The sequence below is a fragment of the Oncorhynchus nerka genome, linkage group LG28, assembly GCF_034236695.1.
Source record: "Oncorhynchus nerka isolate Pitt River linkage group LG28, Oner_Uvic_2.0, whole genome shotgun sequence".
NCBI lineage: Eukaryota > Metazoa > Chordata > Actinopteri > Salmoniformes > Salmonidae > Oncorhynchus > Oncorhynchus nerka.
The window spans coordinates 45,619,025-45,629,456 of NC_088423.1; positions in this window are offsets into that span (position 1 = coordinate 45,619,025).

Genomic DNA, 10,432 nt, shown 5'->3' on the forward strand with positions numbered 1-10,432 from the left:
GCTGCTTCAGTGTCTTTAGATATTTTTGTCAGATGTTACTATGGGATACTGAAGTATAATTACAAGCTTTTCATAAGCGTCAAAGGATTTTATTGACAATTACATGAAGTTGATGCAAAGAGTTAATATCTGCAGTGTTGACCCTTCTTTTTCAAGACCTCTGCAATCCGCCCTGGCATGCTGTCAATTAACTTCTGGGCCACATCCTGACTGATGGCAGCCCATTCTTGCATAATCAATGCTTGTAGTTGGTCAGAATTTGTGAGTTTTTGTTTGTCCACCCACCTCTTGAGGATTGACCACAAGTTCTCAATGGGATTAAGGTCTGGGGAGTTTCCTGGCCATGGACCCAAAATATCGATGTTTTGTTCCCCGAGCCACTTAGTTATCACTTTTGCCTTATGGCAAGGGGCTACATCATGCCGGAAAAGGCATTGTTCGTCACCAAACTGTTCCTGGATGGTTGGGAGCAGTTGCTCTCGGAGGATGTGTTGGTAACATTCTTTATTCATGGTTGTGTTCTTAGGCAAAATTGTGAGTGAGCCCACTCCCTTGGCTGAGAAGCAACCCCACACATGAATGGTCTCAGGATGCTTTACTGTTGGCATGACACAGGACTGATGGTAGCGCTCAACTTGTCTTCTCCGGACAAGCTTTTTTCCGGATGCCCCAAACAATCGGAAAGGGGATTCATCAGAGCAAATGACTACCCCATTCCTAAGAAGTCCAATCCCTGTACCTTTTGCAGAATATCAGTCTGTCCCTGATGTTTTTCCTGGAGAGATGTGGCTTCTTTGTTGCCCTTCTTGACAGCAGCCCATCCTCCAAAAGTCTTCACCTCACTGTGCGTGTAGATGCACTTACACCTGCCTGCTGCCATTCCTGAGCAAGCTCTGTACTGGTGGTGCCCCGATCCCGCAGCTGAATCAAATTTAGGAGACGGTCCTGGCGCTTGCTGGACTTTCTTGGGCACCCTGAAGCCTTCTTCACAACAATTGAACCGCTCTTCTTGAAGTTCTTGATGATCCGATAAATGGTTGGTTTAGGTGCAATCTTACTGGCAGCAATATCCTTGCCTGTGAAGCCCTTTTTGTGCAAAGCAATGATGGGATTCCATTCATTTGCATGGCAAAGAGGGACTTTGCAATTAATTGCAATTCATCTGATCACTCTTCACAACATTTTGGAGAATTTGCAAATTGCCATCATCTAAACTGAGGCAGCAGACTGTGAAAATTAATATTTGTGTCATTCTCAAAACTTTTGGCCACGACTGTACAGGCAATCAAGAGCTGTGAAGTCAAAGAGTAAGTAACACAGAGACAGATGAAGCATCTATCTGCACTAAATTGCTTTCTAAACTAAATGTATGATAATTGTTATTGTATGCATTGTCTTAAAATATCCCTGGACTATGATTCATCTCCAATCAAAGAAGTAGAGTCAGACTCTGTAACCCAGAGGTATGCAATCCAACTCATCAATGTTCCTGAAATCCCAGTCTTCATTGTAGATGTAACATGTCCGAATCTGGCCTACTTCCAGGGTATTTTTCTGTTGTTGATCTTGGTCTGTGATACCGACTCTAAAAATATCTACGTCTCCAGGACCAACAGAATCTAATGGAACCTGCTACAGGTGTAGGGCGTGCCAGCCCCTGAAGGGACTCCTATCAACTCTAAGTAAGAGGGTTTGTCTTCTCAAGAATTCAGCATTCTCCGTGTTGCTCTTGCCATTCCCCATTTTCTCACATCTCTGTGAAGCAGTAGGTTCTGTTGTGAAAACATTCTGTAGGTCTGCTATCTGATTGGAAGTTGACCAATAGGATTACTGTTGAGTTAACTCAGAATCAGTCCATTTAAATAAATTAACTATGACCTAATCTATGGATTTGACATGACAGGGAATACATATATGCTGGTCACAGATACATTGGCTTGTGAAAGTATTCACCCCCTTGGCATTTTTCCTATTCCAAGATGGCGTAGCAGTAAGTCGTCCTGTCGTGTCGTGTCCCCTGTATATATCGTTTCTTTTTCGTTTTTTACATATTTTTCTTCGCATATCTCTTTAAAAACTTTCTGCTAAACCTAAGCTTCCAAATACTCTCCTGCAACCCGCCTCACCCAATGTAGCTATTTTTCCTAAAGTATTTATATTTACTTCGGAACCGGAACTCCTCAACTGAAGCTCAACTGAAGCTAGCCAGCTAACCACCAGCCATGCTAGCGGTCTTCAGCTAACCGGTCATCAGCTAACCTTCAGCCCGGAAAGCTCTCACCAGTTCGAACAACGCGACTCTAACCAGAGCATAACGGACCTATTTATTTTTCATCCCCGGATTCTTCCCCGGATTCCCACCGCAAACGAAACATTTTTCAGCTGGATCTTCACAACTAGCTATCTAGCTATCTACAAACTGTTAGCTTGCTAGCACAGGCCTGCTAACCGTCTGCATCGCCGCGTCCCAAACACCCATATTTACTTTCTCTCTTTTTGATTTTTAATTTGTTTATACCTTCCGGAAACCTGCCTCACCCAATGTGATACAGAATCACTATTATTTAAAAAAAAATTAGAACACACTCAAGAACCTCCAGAAGCTAACCAGCTAACTAACTACAAGCTATTTAGTCATTGTTAGTTTTTTTAACCTGGATAACACTCGCCAGTCCAGCTTCCCTGCCCCATCCACCGCTGCCCCCTGGACACTGATCTCTTGGCCACATAGCTGATGCACGCTGGACTGTCCATTAATCACGGTACTCCATTCTGCTTGTTTGTATTATCTGTTGGTCCCGTTGCCTAGTCAACGCCATTTTACCTGCTGTTGTCGTGCTAGCTGATTAGCTGTTGTTGTCTAACCTACTGTTTTAGCTTTCCCAATTCAACACCTGTGATTACTGTATGCCTCGCTGTATGTCTCTCTCAAATGTCAATATGCCTTGTATACTGTTGTTCAGGTTACTTATCATTGTTTTAGTTCACAATGGAGCCCCTAGTTCCACTCTTCATACCCCTGATAACTCCTTTGTCCCACCTCCCACACATGCAGTGACCTCACCCATTACAACCAGCATGTCCAGAGATACAACCTCTCTCATCATCACCCGGGGCCTGGGATTACCTCCGCTGTACCCGCACCCCACCATACCCCTGTCTGCGCATTATGCCCTGAATATATTCTACCATGCCCAGAAACCTGCTCCTCTTATTCTCTTTCCCCAACGCTCTAGGCGACCAGTTTTGATAGCCTTTAGCCGCACCCTCATACTACTCCTTCTCTGTTCCGCGGGTGATGTGGAGGTAAACTCAGGCCCTGCATGTCCCCAGGCACCCTCATTTGTTGACTTCTGTGATCGAAAAAGCCTTGGTTTCATGCATGTCAACATCAGAAGCCTCCTCCCTAAGTTTGTTTTACTCACTGCTTTAGCACACTCTGCTAACGCTGATGTCCTTGCTGTGTCTGAATCCTGGCTCAGGAAGGCCACCAAAAATTCAGAGATTTCCATACCCAACTATAACATCTTCCGTCAAGATAGAACTGCCAAAGGGGGAGGAGTTGCAGTCTACTGCAGAGATAGCCTGCAAAGTAATGTCATACTTTCCAGGTCCATACCCAAACAGTTCGAACTACTAATTTTGAAAATTACTCTCTCCAGAAATAAGTCTCTCACTGTTGCCGCCTGCTACCGACCCCCCTCAGCTCCCAGCTGTGCCCTGGACACCATTTGTGAATTGATCGCCCCCATCTAGCTTCAGAGTTTGTTCTGTTAGGTGACCTAAACTGGGATATGCTTAACACCCCGGCAGTCCTACAATCTAAGCTAGATGCCCTCAATCTCACACAAATCATCAAGGAACCCACCAGGTACAACCCTAACTCTGTAAACAAGGGCACCCTCATAGACGTCATCCTGACCAACTGGCCCTCCAAATACACCTCCGCTGTCTTCAACCAGGATCTCAGCGATCACTGCCTCATTGCCTGTATCCGCTACGGAGCCGCAGTCAAACGACCACCCCTCATCACTGTCAAACGCTCCCTAAAACACTTCTGTGAGCAGGCCTTCCTAATCGACCTGGCCCGGGTATCCTGGAAGGACATTGACCTCATCCCGTCAGTTGAGGATGCCTGGTCATTCTTTAAAAGTAACTTCCTCTCCATTTTAGATAAGCATGCTCCGTTCAAAAAATGCAGAACTAACAACAGATACAGCCCTTGGTTCACTCCAGATCTGCCCTCGACCAGCACAAAAACATCCTGTGGCGGACTGCAATAGCATCGAATAGTCCCGTGATATGCAACTGTTCAGGGAAGTCAGGAACCAATACACGCAGTCAGTCAGGAAAGCTAAGGCCAGCTTCTTCAGGCAAGAAGTTTGCATCCTGTAGCTCCAACTCCAAAAAGTTCTGGGACACTGTGAAGTCCATGGAGAACAAGAGCACCTCCTCCCAGCTGCCCACTGCACTGAGGCTAGGTAACACGGTCACCACCGATAAATCCATGATTATCGAAAACTTCAATAAGCATTTCTCAACGGCTGGCCATGCCTTCCGCCTGGCTACTCCAACCTCGGCCAACAGCTCCACCCCCCCGCAGCTCCTCGCCCAAGCCTCTCCAGGTTCTCCTTTACCCAAATCCAGATAGCAGATGTTCTGAAAGAGCTCCAAAACCTGGACCCGTACAAATCAGCTGGGCTTGACAATCTGGACCCTCTATTTCTGAAACTATCCGCCGCTATTGTCGCAACCCCTATTACCAGCCTGTTCAACCTCTCTTTCATATCGTCCGAGATCCCCAAGGATTGAAAGCTGCCACAGTCATCCCCCTCTTCAAAGGGGAGACACCCTGGACCCAAACTGTTACAGACCTATATCCATCCTGCCCTGCCTATCTAAGGTCTTCGAAAGCCAAGTCAACAAACAGGTCACTGACCATCTCGAATCCCACCGTACCTTCTCCGCTGTGCAATCTGGTTTCCGAGCCGGTCACGGGTGCACCTCAGCCACACTCAAAGTACTAAACGATATCATAACCGCCATCGATAAAAGACAGTACTGTGCAGCCGTCTTCATCGACCTTGCCAAGGCCTTCGACTCTGTCAATCACCATATTCTTATCGGCAGACTCAGTAGCCTCGGTTTTTCGGATGACTGCCTTGCCTGGTTCACCAATTACTTTGCAGACAGAGTTCAGTGTGTCAAAACGGAGGGCATGCTGTCCGGTCCTCTGGCAGTCTCTATGGGGGTGCCACAGGGTTCAATTCTCGGGCCGACTCTTTTCTCTGTATATATCAATGATGTTGCTCTTGCTGCGGGCAATTCCCTGATCCACCTCTACGCAGACGACACCATTCTATATACTTTCGGCCCGTCATTGGACACTGTGCTATCTAACCTCCAAACGAGCTTCAATGCCATACAACACTCCTTCCGTGGCCTCCAACTGCTCTTAAACGCTAGTAAAACCAAATGCATGCTTTTCAACCGATCGCTGCCTGCACCCGCATGCCCGACTAGCATCACCACCCTGGATGGTTCCGACCTTGAATATGTGGACATCTATAAGTACCTAGGTGTCTGGCTAGACTGCAAACTCTCCTTCCAGACTCATATCAAACATCTCAATCGAAAATCAAATCAAGAGTCGGCTTTCTATTCCGCAACAAAGCCTCCTTCACTCACGCCGCCAAGCTTACCTAGTAAAACTGACTATCCTACCGATCCTCGACTTCGGCGATGTCATCTACAAAATGGCTTCCAACACTCTACTCAGCAAACTGGATGCAGTCTATCACAGTGCCATACGTTTTGTCACTAAAGCACCTTATACCCCTCACCACTGCGACTTGTATGCTCTAGTCGGCTGGCCCTCGCTACATATTCGTCGCCAGACCCACTGGCTCAGGTCATCTACAAGTCCATGCTAGGTAAAGCTCCGCCTTATCTCAGTTCACTGGTCACGATGGCAACACCCATCCGTAGCACGCGCTCCAGCAGGTGTATCTCATTGATCATCCCTAAAGCCAACACCTCATTTGGCCGCCTTTCGTTCCAGTAGTCTGCTGCCTGTGACTGGAGCAGATTGCAAAATCGCTGAAGTTGGAGACTTTTATCTCCCTCACCAACTTCAAACATCAGCTATCTGAGCAGCTAACCGATCGCTGCAGCTGTACATAGTCTATTGGTAAATAGCCCACCCATTTTCACCTACCTCTTCCCCATACTGTTTTATTTATTTACTTTTCTGCTCTTTTGCACACCTATATCTCTACCTGTACATGACCATCTGATCATTTATCACTCCAGTGTTAATCTGCAAAATTGTAATTATTCGCCTACCTCATGCCTTTTGCACACATTGTATATAGACTCCCCCTTTTTTTCTACTGTGTTATTGACATGTTAATTGTTTACTCCATGTGTAACTCTGTGTTGTCTGTTCACACTGCTATGCTTTATCTTGGCCAGGTCGCAGTTGCAAATGAGAACTTGTTCTCAACTAGCCTACCTAGTTAAATAAAGGTGAAATAAATAAATAAAAATTGGTTGCCTTACAACCTGGAATTAAACTAGATTTTGGGTGGGTTTGTATCATTTGATTTACAAAACATGCCTACCACTTTGAAGATGCAAAATATTTTTTAATTGTGAAACAAACAAGAAACAACACTAAAAAACAGAAAACTTGAGCGTGCATAACTATTCACCCCCCCCCCCCCCCCTCCCCCAAAGTCAATACTTTGTAGAGTCACCTTTTGCAGCAATTACAGCTGCAAGTCTCTTGGGGCATGTCTCTATAAGCTTGGCACATCTAGCCACTGGGATTTTTGTCCATTCTTGAAGGCAAAACTGCTCCAGCACCTTCAAGTTGGATGGGTTCTGCTGGTGTACAGTAATCTTTAAGTCATACCACAGATTCTCAATTGGATTGAGGTCTGGGATTTGATTAGGCCATTCAAGAATACATTTAAATGTTTCCCCTTAAACCACCCAAGTGTTGCTTTAGCAGTATGCTTATGGTCATTGTCCTGCTGGAAGGTGAACCTCTGTCCCAGTCTCAAATCTCTGGAAGACTGAAACAGGTTTCAAGAATTTCTCTGTTTTTAGCACCATCCATCATTACTTCAATTCTGACCATTTTTCCAGTCCCTGCCGATGAAAAACATCCACACAGCATTATTATGCCACCACCACGCTTCACTATTGGGATGATATTCTCGGGGTGATGAGAGCTGTTGGGTTTGCACCATACATAACGTTTTCCTTGATGGCCAAAAAGCTCAATTTTCATCTCATCTGACCAGAGTACCTTCTTCCATATGTTTGGGGAGTCTCCCAAATGCCTTTTGGCAAACACGTGTTTTCTTATTTGTTTCTAAAAGAAATAGCTTTTTTCTGGCCACTCTTCCGTAAAGTCCAGCTCTATGGAGAGTACGGCTTAAAGTTGTCCTATGGACAGCTATTCTCTGTTGTGGAGCTTTGCAGCTCCGTCAGCGTTATCTTTGGTCTCTTTGTTGCCTCTCTGATTAATGGACTCCTTGCCTGGTCCGTGAGTTTTGGTGGGCAGGCCTATCTTGGAAGGTTTGTTGTGGTGCCATATTCTTTCCATTTCTTAATAATGGATTTAATGGTGGTCCGTGGGATGTTAAAAGTTTCTGATATTTTTTATAACCCAACCCTGATCTGTACTTCTCCACAACGTTGTCCCTGACCTGTTTGGAGAGCTCATTGGTCTTCATGGTGCTGCTTGCTTGGTGGCGCCCCTTGCTTAATGGTGTTGCAGACTCTGGGGCCTTTCAGAACAGGTATATATATATATATACACTGAGATCATGTGAAACTTATATTGCACACAGGTGGACTTTATTGAAATAATTATGTGACTTCTAAGGTGTTTGGTTGCACCAGATCTTATTTAGGGGTTTCATAGCAAAGGGTGTGAATACATACAGTGGGGCAAAAAAGTATTTAGTCAGCCACCAATTGTGCAAGTTCTCCCACTTAAAAAGATGAGAGAGGCCTGTAATTTTCATCATAGGTACACTTCAACTACGACAGACAAAATGAGGAAAAAAATATCCAGAAAATCACATTGTAGGATTTTTAATGAATTTATTTGCAAATTATGGTGGAAAATAAGTATTTGGTCACCTACAAACAAGCAAGATTTCTGGCTCTCACAGACCTGTAACTTCTTCTTTAAGAGGCTCCTCTGTCCTCCACTCGTTACCTGTATTAATGGCACCTGTTTGAACTTGTTATCAGTATAAAAGACACCTGTCCACAACCTCAAACAGTCACACTCCAAACTTCACTATGGCCAAGACCAAAGAGCTGTCAAAGGACACCAGAAAAAAAATCCTGCAGTGACAGACGTGTCCCCCTGCTTAAGCCAGTACATGTCCAGGCCCATCTGAAGTTTGCTGGAGAGCATTTGGATGATCCAGAAGAAGATTGGAAGAATGTCATATGGTCAGATTAAACCAAAATATAACTTTTTGGTAAAAACTCAACTCGTCGTGTATGGAGGACAAAGAATACTGAGTTGCATCCAAAGAACACCATACCTACTGTGAAGCATGGGGGTGGAAACATCATGCTTTGGGGCTGTTTTTCTGCAAAGGGACCAGGACGACTGATCCGTGTCAAGGAAAGAATGAATGGGGCCATGTATCGTGAGATTTTGAGTGAAAACCTCCTTCCATCAGCAAGGGCATTGCATATGAAACGTGGCTGGGTCTTTCAGCGTGACAATGATCCCAAACACACCGCCCGGGCAACGAAGGAGTGGCTTTGTAAGAAGCATTTCAAGGTACTGGAGTGGCCTAGCCAGTCTCCAGATCTCAACCCCATAGAAAATCTTTGGAGGGAGTTGAAAGACTGTGTTGCCCAGCAACAGCCCCAAAACATCACTGCTCTAGAGGAGATCGGCATGGAGGAATGGGCCAAAATACCAGCAACAGTGTGTGAAAATCTTGTGAAGACTTACAGAAAACGTTTGACCTCTGTCATTGCCAACAAAGGGTATATAACAATGTATTGAGATAAACTTTTGTTATTGACCAAGTACTTTTTTTCCACCATAATTTGCAAATAAATTCATTAAAAATCCTACAATGTGATTTTCGGGATTTTTTTCTCTCATTTTGTCTGTCATAGTTGAAGTGTACCTATGATGAAAATTACAGGCCTCTCTCATCTTTTTAAGTGGGAGAACTTGCACAATTGGTGGCTGACTAAATACTTTTCTGCCCCACTGTATATACACTGCTCCAAAAAATAAAGGGAACACTTAAACAACACAATGTAACTCCAAGTCAATCACACTTCTGTGAAATCAAACTGTCCACTTAGGAAGCAACACTGATTGACAATACATTTCACATGCTGTTGTGCAAATGGAATAGACAACAGGTGGAAATTATAGGCAATTAGCAAGACACCCCCAATAAAGGAGTGGTTCAGCAGGTGGTGACCACAGACCACTTCTCAGTTCCTATGCTTCCTGGCTGATGTTTTGGTCACTTTTGAATGCTGGCGGTGCTTTCACTCTAGTGGTAGCATGAGACGGAGTCTACAACCCACACAAGTGGCTCAGGTAGTGCAGCTCATCCAGGATGGAACATCAATGCGAGCAGTGGCAAGAAGGTTTGCTGTGTCTGTCAGCGTAGTGCTACCAGGAGCTACCAGGAGACAGGCCAGTACATCAGGAGACATGAAGGAGGCCATAGGAGGGCAACAACCCAGCAGCAGGACCGCTACCTCCGCCTTTGTGCAAGGAGGAGCAGGAGGAGCACTGCCAGAGCCCTGCAAAATGATCTCCAGCAGGCCACAAATGTGCATGTGTCTGCTGAAACGGTCAGAAACAGACTCCGTGAGGGTGGTATGAGGGCCCGACGTCCACAGGTCGTTTAGCATTTGCCAGAGACCAAGATTGGCAAATTCGCCACTGGCGCCCTGTGCTCTTCACAGATGAAAGCAGGTTCACACTGAGCACATGTGACAGACGTGACAGAGTCTGGAGACTCACCAGAGGTAGCCTGACTGCCATTAGGTACCGAGATGAGATCCTCAGACCCCTTGTGAGACCATATGCTGGTGCGGTTGGCCCTGGGTTCCTCCTAATGCCAGACCTCATGTGGCTGGAGTGTGTCAGCAGTTCCTGCAAGGGGAAGGCATTGATGCTATGGACTGGCCCGCCCGTTCCCCAGACCTGAATCCAATTGAGCACATCTGGGACATCATGTCTCGCTCCATCCACCACAGACTGTCCAGGAGTTGGCGGATGCTTTAGTCCAGGTCTGGGAGGAGATCCCTCAGGAGACCATCCGCCACCTCATCAGGAGCATGCCCAGGCGTTGTAGGGAGGTCATACAGGCACGTGGATGCCACACACACTACTGAGCCTCATTTTGACTTGTTTTAA